The sequence below is a fragment of the Pleurodeles waltl genome, chromosome 4_2 (assembly GCF_031143425.1).
Source record: "Pleurodeles waltl isolate 20211129_DDA chromosome 4_2, aPleWal1.hap1.20221129, whole genome shotgun sequence".
In the NCBI taxonomy this organism is placed as follows: domain Eukaryota; kingdom Metazoa; phylum Chordata; class Amphibia; order Caudata; family Salamandridae; genus Pleurodeles; species Pleurodeles waltl.
In genome coordinates, this window is record NC_090443.1 from 344,291,418 (window position 1) to 344,306,591 (window position 15,174).

The 15,174-nt window shown below is 45.8% G+C and overlaps 1 long non-coding RNA gene across 1 annotated transcript; it reads right to left on the minus strand.

Moving 5' to 3' along the window:
• Window positions 1–759: 759 nt before the first annotated feature.
• Window positions 760–14,901, minus strand: LOC138294143 (uncharacterized). The gene is made up of 3 exons (XR_011203220.1): window positions 14,878–14,901; window positions 12,964–13,070; window positions 760–1,564 (listed from the first exon to the last, which is right to left on the minus strand). It is a non-coding gene; the product is annotated as an uncharacterized lncRNA (long non-coding RNA).
• Between the last annotated feature and the right edge of the window lie 273 nt (window positions 14,902–15,174).

Below are 15,174 nucleotides of genomic sequence, written 5' to 3' on the forward strand. Positions count from 1 at the left end.
CTACTGCGCACGCAGCGAATGCTGGGAATGCAGTGCTGGCAGATGGGTATTTTGCTGAAGCTTAATGAACTTTATTGGGTATTATTTCTTTACGTTGTTCTGTACCTGAGTTCCAAACCCTCACCTAAAGTTAGCCTTGGTTGCTGGGCCAGACATTTGGGCAGTGCAGTTGTACACACGGACATTGGACCATCATGGTACGAGTTGCCTCCCAGAGACCTGCCCAGTAAGTAGTGACTGCCTCAGACCTGGGGATAAGGCATGAGGGGTCCTCGGGCTCAGACGCCACGAGTAGCCACTGCCCGCGAAAGGCCCTGTTGTAAGAGGCGTAAAGAAGCCCCCTGCAGCTTCTAATGCCCTGTCCTTCAGGGGGGCCATACAGCCCACTGCCAATGACTATTTGTGTTACACCACTGCGTGTGGGGCGGCCCCAGGGACATGAGCTTGTATATGAAGGGGTTATAAATTACATTGTCAGTATAATTCTGACTGTAATGTAAAACATTTCTGGGAGGCTTGTGGACAATCTATTCCATTCTAGAGAGAGCTGAGTGTTATTAATTCAGTCATATTAGGAAGGTCGATATCTGTTGGTATCCTTTTCAGTGAGCTTTGGGTTCAACATCGTGGCAAACTGCACAACAACTGGAAAATCCCTTGTCTTCATCCTGGGCAATATGGGGCCCAAAATGCTGTAAACGCCTATATGTACAAAAATCCAACAAAAATAGAAGACACAGCAAATAAACAGAGACGAGTTTCTTTATTCAGATAGATGTTTAAGGCATGCAGTAAATCACGTGAGAAAAGAAATCAACATTTTATAAGATACAAGCTTTTTCCTGTTAATCCGCAGGTGAGCCCCTGTTTTCCGAACACCCATCAGTCCTTTTTAGCTAATTTCATCATATTTTAGCGGAGAGACAGAGTCCCCCTGTACTGGGGCTTAATCCGAGCACAGGGCTGTGGAAACTGGAAGGCCCAATTATGACAACAACTCCGTGAATGCATTTGGGAATGCCTGGGAAAGCCAGAAGTGCATCCCAACCCCTATTTTAGTACAATGATGTTTTAGAGTTAGGGGGCTTGTGTTTGTTTACATTTAAGCAGGTGGGAATGGTCGGAGCTGCCTCTAGTCATCTAGAATTTTCTGAAACTGCACAGGTTGTTTGTCACCGCACTCGAGCAAGACGTGTCTCTTCAACTTTTGGGTTTTGTATACACACTTAGGTGGCTCTGTCACTTTATCAAGATCACACTGAATGACGTTATAGGCTGCTCCGCTCTCCACATTTGTATACATTTTAGTGATGCATGTTGCCAAAATGGTTTCTGGTTTTTCATTGATGAATTTGTGTCTAGGTTTACAGAAGAGTCCTTTGTTTATTTTCATATCCTTGATGGTCTTGGTGCAGAAGTCCTCGCCCACCAGGTTGGGGGCCACTTTAACAATGTGTTTCTCCTGGAAGTCTGTCCAGCGGTCAGCAGAGGCTGGGCTAAAGCCACACAAAGTGGCGACGGCCACTAGGGAGAGGATGAGGGGAGACATCTTCAAAGAAGAGACCTATGGGTGAGAGAAAGAGAGAGTGAGTTGGACAGCAGGCCTGGCTTTGCGAGATGTAGAGACTATGGGGGTCATTCTAACCCTGGCGGTCCAAGACCGCCAGGGCTAAAATGACGGGGGCACCGCCAACAGGCTGGCGGTGCCCCGCTGGGCATTCTGACCGCGGCGGTTTGACCGCGGTCAGAAGTGGAAAACCGGCGGTCTCCCGCCAGTTTTCCGCTGCCCATTTGAATCCTCCATGGCGGCGCAGCTCGCTGCGCCGCCATGGGGATTCTGACAGCCCATACCGCCATCCTGTTCCTGGCGGTTCGCCTGCCTGGAACAGGATGGCGGTATGGGTTGTCGTGGGGCCCCTGGGGGCCCCTGCAGTGCCCATGCCAATGGCATGGGCAGTGCAGGGGCCCCCGTAAGAGGGCCCCACAAAGAATTTCACTGTCTGCATTGCAGACAGTGAAATTCGCGACGGGTGCCACTGCACCCGTCGCACATTCCCACTCCGCCGGCTCCATTCGGAGCCGGCGTCCTCGTGGGAAGGTAGTTTTGCACTGGGCTGGCGGGCGGCCTTTTGGCGGTCGCCCGCCAGCCCAGTGCAAAACCCAGAATACCATCAGCGGTCTTCCGACCGCAGAGCGGTATTTTGGAGGGGGAAGTCTGGCGGGCGGCCTCCGCCGCCCGCCAGACTTAGAATCATCCCCTATGAGTGGAAGGACTGGACAGGAAGTGACTGTGACGTGAGACTAGATATTAACAATGGGACAGAGAGTGGGTAGCGGCAAGGAACCAAGGACTTGTATAAGAGAGAAGAGAGAGTGACAAGGAGACCAGAGACATGTGGGTCAGAGAATAAGTGAATAAGAGAGCTCAAAACCTGTGGGTGAGGGAGCAAGACATAACTGGGAGAACATGGCACATTTGCATAAGGGACGAGATGGTGACGCGGGAGAACAATTTCCTGTGCACGAGAGAAGGGGCCGCAGTGACTGGTGGTACAGGGTACCTGTGTATGAGAAAAGACACAATGACTTGAGCGAACAGGCAAGCGATTCAGAGAGGTGACTCTGAGTAACACTGGAGCAAATATGGAACATATGCCTTTACTGGCAGTGGCAATGTGCATAGTGGTCAGGAGTTACAGAGAAGCTCGTGGTTCTAGAACAGTCACTCGAAGCAAGATTAGTAAGGTCAGGAGTTTGCACATATTCAGAAGACGCTTAACCATTCATACACAGGAAGATACATCACTGGAGTAAACATACACAAACATGAAACTGTGTCAGACAGGAAAAGGGAAGAAGGAGGGCCCTTTGTTCAGCAGCAGGAGAGGCAGAATCAGTTCAGAGACAGCATTCAGTGCTTGGCAACCACGGCTATTGGGTTTCACTCTAATTTGAACGTGTTTGGCTCCCCGGCCCTATTGATGTTGTTTCCCTTTGCCCGATCCCTCAGGAGATAGGCCCCAATAGGGAGAATGGTGCCTTTACCCCCTCCCTTCCTTTTGTTGCTGCGGTCCTTCAATCAAGGGGGGGTGAGGGGGGCTGGCGTCATTACTTGACTGTCTGCCCTCTACCTTGTCGGCTGGGGGGGCTAGTTACAAGGCGCCCACATTCCTCTAACAAAAACCTAAATGTCAGGTAGATTGGTGTACACAATCCAAACGAGGGATGCAACTAGACCCAAACTTTGGGAGGGCTAACAGGTCAACCATTGGAGGGGTAGCTAACACTTCAAACAATGGGGCGTTACTTTCTTTGGACCCAGCAGAAGTAAATAGAGTGATAAATTGTGCATATTAAACATAGTGATAAAACATGACAGGACAGAAATAAGCATGTTTTAGTGAATTTGCCAATGTCTATTGGTAACTAACAATATTTTTTACAGAGGGCAATGAGTTATTTGACAACTAAAAAGCTACAGCGACAGATTTCAGTACAAAGCACTGAAGAACCAGTTTTTGCCAAGTTGTTATAAGGCAATTGCCTTTTTTGCCAATTCTCTGAGGATTCCTTCTGTGAAATGACAATGAGAAAATCAAATATTTTTAATTTTATCTTCAGAAAAACCCTCCTGTCTGACTGTTGACAAAAAGTATGCTTTCTGTCTGCTCATTGGGATGTTAAAACATATGCTTATTTGAGGCCACACACATGTACGTGCCTCAGAATATTGAGGTTAGTGGGTTATCATACCTGATTTTGGAATTTGTGACTGGCAAAGCTCAGGTCTGATTCCTAATGTATCTTCTGTTACTCCTGAGACTGAATATGCAAGTGCCAATCAGATGACAATATTAACGTCTGTTAATAACTCTGCTTCTAGACTGTGCTGTGCTAAAGTATAATAAAATAGTTATTATTAGCACTCCATGTTGAACAGGTATCATATGAGATGATGGAGCTATACCCACCAGGCTGAAAGCAAAGGCAAAAACAAGTAGTTGCCCTGAAAAAAACTTTGCAACAAATGGTGTTCTAGAATGCAAAGGATGCAAGTATTCTTCATGCTTCAAAACAGAATGTGTGACTGATGGGCAATGTCCTCGAAAGAGGCTACTCCAATAGAAATGATGTCTCTTAATAGTATATGTTATTATAACAGCAACCATATTTTTAAATCTGTTCTGAAGCCTCAGCACATAAAGGGTCAAATCCACTTAAGAATCAATGTTGTTACTACACGCTTAGCATGAGAAAGATGGTGGGGGAGCTGACACAGCCTGCTGAGTTCTAGAAGACGCTCCCGCTATCCATGAGGGAGCAAATTTCAGTAGCGAAGATGGTCTTCCTGCTGCGATAACTCTATGTGTTGCAGATTGTGATGTGCTTGCCCCCCCCTCCACATTCATGCAGTTGGATAAACTGCTGGGGGATGTAGTCTGGACTGGTGGATGGAGTAGGGTCAAATTTGACATGTTTAGGCTCCCGTAGGGGAATGGACACCTCCCCATTCCTGATCTATTTTTTTTTACTGTGCAGCATCGCAACTCCAGCACTTGGACAGTGGCTAGAAGATGACCTGAACTTGGAAAAATGCTCACCCCAAGAACATACGACCCACACATGCTTCTGAAGGCTCTTATGGTGGGAAAAACAGAACCTGACTCCCTACCATATTTATGCAACAAGTGGATCGCGTTTGGATCAGGGTGGTGACGGTGGTCCTATGCAGGGTGGCATATGCAGAAAATGTTCCCATCTGGGCACCTCTAAAATTGCTACTGGCCCTGTGTCTAGTGCTTGAGGGCACCCACTAAATATATCAAAAACCTATACATGCTGGTTATGAGTGGAGTTGTTACTTATAAAGTGCCCTAAGGCTGGACAGACTAAACATCAGAAAAAATAAGAGGATCATCATTAAAAAGATGAAGTTTAAGAGCTTTCCAAACATAGAATGGTTCTGTATTTTGTGCAATCTAAGAAGAGTGTATTCAAAATAGAGGAAGCAACAAGAGAAGGAGCATCCCTCTCTACACCCTCACCAAATGTTTCTAACTCAGGGGACTAATAGCAGACTGGAGGATCCCAAATGAAGGGATTGCTTAGATTTGGAGCAAACACATAAGCAGCATGGGTCCTTTTTCATAACAGGCTTCGTGGGCAAAGTGGAGTGTTTTATAATGGATTTTCTAGAAACTGTCAGCCAGTGCAGCTTAGGGAGAGCCTCGGCTCGGAGACCCTATGGAATTTCGTGAAATTCAGGACCTATCATGATGACATATCCTGAACACCTTGAATACTGTAAATAGCTGACTCAGGAACACCAATATAGCAAGCATTGGCATTATTCAATCTAGAAATGACGGTTGTATTAACGACACAAGCTTTCAAGTGGCACAGGATTCAAACAAGGTTTTGTAGATTTTGAGGGAAGTGATAACTGAGCCTTTCAACCCTTTTGATCTATCCTCAGGCAATTTAAATGAGCCACATCACAAAATAAAATGATGATGGAGTGTAGAAACCTTTCAAACACTCACCCCCAGTCACAGATCTCGGTTTAATCGATTGCTCATCACATCACCCCAGTTTGGACCCAGCCATATGCAAATCAGTCTTGACCCTGTTCCCCATGGGAATAGTCTAGCCCGAACTGCCAAACCAGGTCCTCCCTGGACTGGAAACAAGCATTCTGAGTCCAGTTTTGTGGTACCACCCCTCTTCAGCAAGGCTAGCTTGAAACCAGTGGTGTAGCGGGCTAGGGACCCACGTCTGGGTATACCCTAGCCACTTTGGGCGCACATAGCAACATCACAAAATAAAATGATGGACAGTGTTGAAGCTTTTCAACCACTCACCTCAGTCACAGATCTGGTTTTAATCCCAGTGTTTAAAAGGTTTCAGCATTCCATCTGCACCCAGCCTTCCCTGTGGCTGCTTTCATGCTGCCAGCAGCATGAAAGCAGCAGTAGGATTGGATGGACCGCCCAGCCAGGGCGCTCTGAGGCAGAGTGGGAGCCTCTGCCTGATTTCTCCAACCCAACCCAGCACTGCGTTGCTGGGTTGGAGAGAGCCTAGTGCTCATGTATGTTTGGCCAGACCAAGACGGCAGCCAAACATACATGTGCACTGAGGGGGAGTGCACAGCACTCCCCCTCTGTCCCTGTCACGCCTGTGGCCCCGCTCCTTTTACAGTAAAAACATAAGCATAGTTTATTATGTTTTTACTGTAAACGTTATGCAGCTGCTGCTGCTAGAAGGGGTGGGGGGTGGTGGGAGAAGCTCCTTCACCATAGCAGAGGAGCCACCTCTGCTATTTGGTTAAAAGGGCTTCAGCCTCCCTGTGATGTGTCTTAGCCCGGGCTGCAACTGTGCTGTGCTGCAGATGGGGAGCAGTGGTAGACTTCTATAAAGAATTTCACAAATCCACCAGAAAATGAAGTATTTTAAATATGGGGTCTGTAGCCCTGAATGTGTGAGTCTACAACTATTTTGTGAGCCTTTCCCCGTCAGGTAAATGAATATGAAATACAACGTATAAATACAGGTTAAAGTAATTGATGGGGAATGCATTATTTTATGCTAAGGGACTTCTCAATTGGTTAATGTCTCTGCAGATGTCTGTGTGTGTAACCAGACAGGCGCAATCTGCATCCTGCTAAGTGCATGGGTGATTAGTGAATGTGTGTTTATAGTGCCACGAGGCCCCAGCCTGTGATTGAAAGCAATATGAATATGCAAATCTTTCTTTTAAAATTACATGAAACTAAAGGTAGTGCTCAAGCCAGGCATTCAGTTTGAAGCTCTCTTGGACTCTCGAACTCTAAACAAACTGAGCTTTTGTGGTTACTCAAACCTCATGTGCCAAGAATTAAAGCTAAAGCATTAACCTTCAATGTGTAAAACACAAGAGAGACAATAAAACAAACATCTAGTGGCCGAGTTCCACATTGTGAAGTCAGAAAACCTGGTCACGGCTTCCCCGCTTGACCAAATAGTGTGATTGTACACATATATTTTATTTCATTGTGCCTCTTTTTTTCTATATAATTGCATATGAGAGCACTTTGAAGTACATGAACTCAGGATGTATGCTGTACAAAAACCTCTTGCCTTTGATTTAATATTTTATAAGTTGCTCCATATTAATAAAAATGTAGGTCACATTTAGGGTGCACGTCAACTAACTTGTCTCTTAGTTCACTAATGGCAATGTAATCAGGCCTGGGGGATGGGAAGTGTGAATTTTTCTAGATTCCTGTTTATCAACTATCACTTTTAACAAATGTGCCTCAATGCAGTGATGTACTCTTCTGTAAAAGGTAAAATGCTTCAGCATGGTACCAAATATATTTTTTTAATTAACAAGAGATTTTATCATAATTTTACATGATGTTTGCTGGACGATTTACATGTCAAACATTTTCATGGATCAGCTTGTGTACCGGGTCTCAAAGCTAAGCCAGACACTCTGCTTGCGTTGATTTGGCTGGGGCTCAGCTCTCTGTGATAATTTGTTGGCTTGCTCTCTATATTACATACAGCAGTGGTTCCCAACCTTTTGATTTCTGTGGACCCCCACTTTAACATTAATGGAACTCAGGGACCCCCACTGACTCATCATGGGAATCCAGGGACCCCCACCTGAGTCATTACTGGAAGGTGGGGACCTAATTTGTCAATATTTGTTAATATATTTTAATTTTCTATGGTCTTGCGGACCCCCTGAGAAGGCTTTGCGGAGCCCCAGGGGTCCCCGGACCACAGGTTGGGAAGCACTGACATACAATATAAGATAGGCTACTACATCTCAAAAACATTAACAGGTAGAGAAGTATTTGATTTTTCAGTGGCTCTCGTGCCCATGGTGTCATACTCTTGCTCCTTAATCAGCCCACTTGTAACGTGCTCATAAATAAAATGGACCCTGATTGGGAAATGTGTGGAGCAGAATTCCTGCGTGAAATTCCATTCAGCACAATTATAAGAGGCCCAGGGTACCTGCACATGGATTTACTAGGTGTGGAAACAATGAACCATATTTTACCAACTGGAAAACCCAGCATGTAAATCAATGCGGGAAAACCTTACTTTTCTGCACAGACTCGGTCTTTGACCCTTGCCCAAACCTCAAAAGCATGCTCCTGTCTGCCAGCCAACATTTTCCACCCTTTCCTTCATCCTCCTTATGCCTTCCTTCCAACTGCGCCTTACAACACATTTTTACCACAGCCGTTTGGACATTTTTACTACCTGGTCAGAGAAGGTGCTAAATGTTTGTGTTAAACCCTACAGAAAAAGGAATACAATGTGGAACATGACCTGATAAATCCTGATCTGCACAGTAATTCCCAATTCCTCGTGAGTTAACTCAAAGTGGTGGGTTGCTACCACACAGTACTGGTAATTACTGGTGCAGAGTTTGCATCCCACCAGTTCTGTGCAACTTGTAATCCGGGTAATGGTGGCCCATTTAAAGTAACACAAAAGAATGATGGACAGAGTGCTGAAACTTTTCAAACACTCACCCCCAGTCACAGACACAGATCATTCTTGACCCTGCTCCCCATGGGTACATTTGAGCCCGATCTGCCAGGCCAGCCCGAACTGCCAGGCCAGGTCCTCTCTGGACTGGAAACAAGCAATCTGGGACCAGTTTTGGGCTATCACCCCTCATCAGCCAGGCTAGCTTGAATACAGTAGCACAGTGAGCAAGGGACCCATGTCTGGGCATACCCTTTCCACTTAGGGAAACTTTAGTAATAGAGAAGGATGATGGACAGAGTGCTGAAATTTTTCAAACACTCACCCACAGTCACAGATCTGGGTTTAATCCATCTTTCTTTTGCTCACCATGCCATCCCAATTTGGATCCAGCTTCCAGCTGTATCCAAATCAGTCGTGACCCCACCCCCCCACCACGCGCCACTCCTTTTCCCTCCTGCGAGCTGTGACTGCCAAATGGGCATTGCACCCCTGATACAAACCCATGGCTTGCCACTGGGAGGCCAGCCCCAGCTCAGCTTCTCAGAGAAAACAGTGCATTGTTAGCCCTGTTGCAGGAGGTCTCTTCATCATGGAGGGTGCACTTCGAACTTCCTGCAAATATAACCTTCTTTTCCCACTTTCAAAGAAATGTAATCTGGACTACAAATCCAAGGCTACATTTTCTGAGAAGCAGAATGGCACAGTGTCAAGCTGCCTTAGATGTGCATGAGTGTTTGTTCTGTTTTCAGTTTGGCTTTTCCACAATAATGAGCCATAAAATGCACTTTGGGGTATTTTGGTACAATCCTCTGATGCTAGTTCTCAAGGGCTAAGGGCACGCCAGATTTGATGGGTTATTTTTATAATAAGAGCTAGCCATTGACTCTAGAACCCTAGCAACAAGCTACTACCACTAATTCACAGAAGTGGCAAGTGCCTTCTTTACAGGATTTGACTTCTAGGGCCAAACGAGATAGAAAAGCCATGGATTACTTTAGAAGAGTGATGTAGATTTAAAAACCGGGATATCGATAACACGTAATTGACCCAATACTTGTTTTGCTCAGTCTGTGCCTTGCCTGTGTAAAAGAATGTGACTTTTATTATTTTATGGTTAAATATTTTAGCAAAATGCAACAGCTCTGCATTTAAACATGTTTCCACCAAATATGGACAAACTAATTTATTTAGTAGTTGTAACACAGTATCAGGCCACACATCTAGGACTGTCACATGAATGCTTGGGGTTGCAAATGCAGCATCATCAGGCTTTCGTCCTCAATTCTAGAATCTATGCTACTTTAAGGAAGGGTAGAAGAGAGTTGTATCTCTGGACCAATATGTTTCTCAGTATTGGTGCAAGAAGTTCCACTGAAAGTATAACAGGGAATTGAATTTGTGGCGAAAATAGCAAGATTATGTCGATAATCAGTGGAAGTTTTTTCCATTCAATGAACCAAACAGATCTCATGCCATACTTCAAAATCCGGAATGAGCCAAATCGTAGTGCATTTTCCAGGCATATGGCTCATCCCCAGGGACCGCATATCATTTAATTGCTAAAGTGTCTCAGAATCAAAAGGTGATAGCATCCATCCCATAATTCTAGCAGGGAATGTATATTGGCTTCATACAAACCAAAACCAATCAGATGCTTTTTCTGTGGTTGCTGTTGTTTTGCCAATGCTGGATACTTCAAGGGTAAGGGACAGAGAACACATGCTTTCAATCGAGGCAAGATCTCTGCGACTCTTATTTTGTGTAGATGTTACTTCTTGCAGGCCACAAACCATCCTGCTTGCTCAAACAAGTGGGATGAACACAACACCCTCTCTGTTAAAAGACTTATAGATCCAAATCAGACACACAACAACATGGTTACAATGGCCTGTGCATGAAGAAGCCTTCACAAGCAACGCAGGCATGCTGAGGGACAGGTAAGACAGCTTAAAGGGTGTCAATCACTATCTAATATTACATCCCTTTGACTTGGGGCTACACACAAGTGTCCTAGCAATCCTGTTACCAAATGAACAACACCATTATGCTACATATGACAGACGGCTCTGGTGAATCAGATAGGACATGACCGCCACCATTATGCTACATATGACTGATGGCTCTGTTGGATCCGGGAGGAACGATCAGGGGGAAATTGCTATCTGCTCTGGATCATGCTCAAGCCTGTGCACTGCTTATATTGCACTCCCTATAGGTTTTTGCCATGGTCCCCTGTAGGCTACCCATCAGAAGATTCTCTACAACCTTGGCTGTTAGTAAAGAATCACTTAGACTTTCCTCATCGACCAGTCTCACAACGAAAAATGGCATCAACTTCGACTTGCATCCCTATGTGGTGTTTTGCAAGGATCTCCACTCTTGGCAACTCTCTTGAAGCCCACATTTTTCTAATGGCAAATATCTTGTAAAGTTTTGACTTAAAATACTACGTTAAAATTCATTATACTCCAATTCACACATGGCTATCTAATATATCTGGTGGTTTCCTTTCCCACGAACTGCCTAACTCATGTTTAAAGACAGATGCCCCAGAACTGGGTAAAGGTGGACACTTCAACAAGAGAAGCCAGGGCAATGGGTTTAATGACCCAACCATTCTACTACTTGATTGTCCATTCTCCAAGGGCATTCAACCAAATCCCTTTTCAAAATTTCCACAACTATGGAGTTATATTTGCTTCTTTCTAACTTCTTGCTTATTTCACAGGAGAACACCACTAATACTCATTTTTCCACCTACACATCCTCTGTGGGATCTTACCTCTATCTCTCACTCTGCAACCAATCAACCTTGTGGTATCAGAAGACATTTCTGGAATCGGCTATTGCAACAGACTGTGTGAAGGCTTTCATGCTAAAACAATGATAAATCTCCAAAGCTTGCAAAATCATTGCCGCCCATCTCACCCTCAGCCTGAGCAGCGCAGAACACACCTCTCCCACACTGATGACACCTGCCAACCCATGAAATGGTAAGCTAAGACTCCATGCCTCTTTTATGAAGCCTTCCAAATTAGAGCATCAGCTTACCTTGTGTCAGGTACTGGTGGCCCTAGAGACACTCTTAATATAATCGGTGAATAACATGCAGTTCTTTTGGCAACATGGGACCTTTGTGAGTCAGACTAGAACCCTTTATCTTAAAAAATGGAAGAATAAGCACATTAGAGAGTGAAAAGCAGACAGTGACTTCAGAGAGACAAGGGGAGCAGAAGGCCTCCAGGTGAAGAGGAGGAGAAGGTCCGTTCAGACAGATGGGAAGAGAGGTTGCTTTAGAGAGGCAGAGTAGGGGGAGAGGGTCAAACCAGAGAGAGAAAATGAAAATGTCTCCTTTAGCGAGAGAGAGTGAGATATCCAACACGGGGAGTAGGGAAAGAGGAGCTTGAACTAGTGCATGTGCAGTCTGGTGAGCTGATTCATAGTAAACGTATTTTTTTCAAGTATACAGAATACCTTTTGAAAAATGAATTTTAATCTTTTAAGTGTCGCTGCTGATAGACAAAAAGCATCGTCTCCCAGTCTTTGGAATGTGAGTAAAACCCACAAGGGGGCCAAGAGCACACTCGGCATCTTAGAGTGGGGAGTCCTTGAGTGCTCAGGAGCACGTGGACTACAGGCAACCATGGAATCCAGGGCAGAGGAGCAGTGAGGATCACTGTTTAAAGAGAGTGCTGATTGCCCCCTATCTCCAGTGATAGGTAAGGCAATGTGTGGGCACCCAACGTGAGGACTAATAGTAAAGGGAGCTCTCTCAAGCTAGTATTCTATGGCCCTCATTATGACCCTGGCGGTGTTGCACCGCCAGGGCCAACGGGGGCGGGAGCACCGCCGACAGGCCGGCGGTGCTCCCTTGGGCATTCTGACCGCGGCGCATTGGCCGCGGTCAGAAATGGAAAACCGGCGGTCTCCCGCCGGTTTTCCGTTGCCCATTTGAATCCCCCATGGCGGCGCAGCACAGGAACAGGATGGTGGTAGGGGGTGTCGCGGGGCCCCTGGGGGCCCCTGCAGTGCCCATGCAGGGGCCCCCGTAAGAGGGCCCCGCTAGTATTTCACTGTCTGCATAGCAGACAGTGAAATACGCGACGGGTGCAGTAGCACCCGTCGCACCTTCCCACTCCGCCGGCTCGATTACGAGCCGGCTTCATGGTGGGAAGGTCGTTTTCCCCTGGGCTGGCGGGCGGCCTTTCGGCGGCCGCCCGCCAGCCCAGGGGAAAAGTCAAAATACCCGCCGCGGTCTTGCGACCGCGGTACGGTATTTTGACGGCGGGACTTTGGCGGGCGGCCTCCGCCACCCGCCAAGGTCCAAATGAGGGCCAATGTGTTTAAAGGTATTAGCACGTTCCATGTGTCTGCTACCAGCATTAATATCGGGGCACTTTACTGGGAGAAATACAAAATGAAACAATGAGTAGGAATGAGGTCCGGAAAGGTCAGACCTTCTAATATACTCACTTGCGGTGTTCTCTGGTGCGCAGACAGATGTGATGTCGCCTCCCGATTGGCACTGCTAGAGCTGGTACCTGATGCTGGGCACTGAGGAGTCACTGTTTTCGTAGGGTCTTGAAAGAAAAAGGCAAATTTACAAATGTAAGTTGTAAGAATTTATTGTAGATATTTTACTGTTTACTGAGATTCTAGTAGCAAAACGTGATTCTCTGAGCCACTCTTAGGGAAGCGTGTAAGGTCCTACAGACCAGATGCTTCATTGGCCGTAGGCAGAGCGTGTGGCATGTGCATCTTTTCTCATGGAAGGCAGCACTGGGTTTAAGTGAGGATGCTTTCCCTCTGCTTATAGTGGAGAGGATTCAACCCCTGAGATCATACACTGAGCGGATATCAACTGAGAGGATCCACCCATTTTAATGGAAGGATCCAGTCTCCTACGTCTGAGATCCAAGACCAGGAGCAATTATAAAATGAAGATCTCTAAAATTATGCTAATAATTCCCTACAAAGTTAATTCACTCCACATCCTCACAAATTAAAGCATGTGGTGCCATCCTTCAAGCAGGTTGAAGACAATACAAAACTCCAACACCGTATGTGTTACCCTTCACTGCCTACAAGAATGCAACCCTGGATGTGAAAACAAAGAATATCTTCCATCTCATCTGCTGACCAATTTGGCAATGTGGAAAGGAAGGCAGGTGCTTTTCAGTTTGTTGAGGGGGAGCTGCTTCAGGGGGGTCCACCTGTTCAATTGCATGATATCTGGATGTCTGCTTCCTTACACTCCTGAAAATTAGGAACTTAGGGCCTGATTTAGAACTTGAAGGACGGGTTACCCAAGCGGTCCTGAAGGAGAGGTCGGTATAGGTACACAGAGAGCGCCCACCTTTGATGCAAGTCTGACTATAAGGGGACACTCCCTCTCCAGGATACCAGAGGCTACTAGCCTTGAGTGTTAGGGTCCTCCCCAGGTATTCCCTTGGTTAAGATAGGCCCTTCCTCCCCCCTTTTTCTACTGTGATTATTTCTGCAGCGCTTAAGAAGCATATGCAACAGGGATCCAACTCCCTGATGAATGCCCAGAGACCCTCCATAGCTCAATTATAAGGGCAGAAACATGTCGGCTACTTCTTTTAGATAGGTGACCTTGTGAGTCATTGTTCTCACACTGGTTCCCCATTTCTTTTAATCACACCACACAGAACCTTCTATTAAACTCACCCGGGTATCTGAGTAGGTGTTTTTATCTCCATAGCATAGCTGGATCCCCTTTTTCCAGAAATCAAATTAATTTACGTACTCCCTCCTGTTCTTTTAACAGTGAGGTCGAGTCCGCCCAGGTGGTATTGTCCTACCTGGGTGGGGCTAGGTGGTCATATGATGAAGCATGACACTATATAGTGTGTGAGACCACCTAGTCCGTAAAGGAAATCCCCCTCTACAGACCTCATACCACCCCACAATCCATCCACAATTTACCTTTAGTCAAGGTATAAGATTGGTCTAGTGTCGCAACTGGCACACTATCGATCTACTTATAGTTACAAGAACCCCGTACTCTCTTTTGTGATTTAGGACGGGTTACTCAGTCACAATGGTGACTGATGTCCCGTCCACCAAAATTTAAATCCCATAGGATAGAATGGGATTTAGATTTCAGCAGATGGGTATCTGTTACCGTTGTGATAGAGTAACCTGTCTGCAGACTTCTAAATCAGGCCCTTAGTTTACTCTGGTCACACAGTGAGACAATAAACAAGCTGCATGACCCCAGAAAGTGAAGAAATAAACATCAAGACAGACTTTCTTGTTTCTAAAATATTTTCGCCTTTGCTAGGGTTTGAAGGATTTGTTAACTTCAGCATGTTTGGTACAACCCATAAAGAAATTCCTTCAAGACAGCCTTTTGGAACTTACCTCAGCTCGGCTCTTAGTCTGGCTGTGAGTTAAGGAGGCTAAGAGCTCCTTTATATGCAGGTTCAATCCCTTCCAGGGTATCACGTGATACACGTCGAAAGAAGAGGATTAGTCAGAACCGCTGCCTGAAAGTCCAATCATGGAGTTCCACGCAGCTTCTAGGCTCCTGCCCTATACGTCATTTTTGGCAGGGTACCATCAACTACAAATTTGCTGGAGTTTTTCCTTAAAGTATGACTTCCTTGTTTTGTGCAAAGGATTGATTGGTAGGTACAGGCAGCATACTTCATATTTATG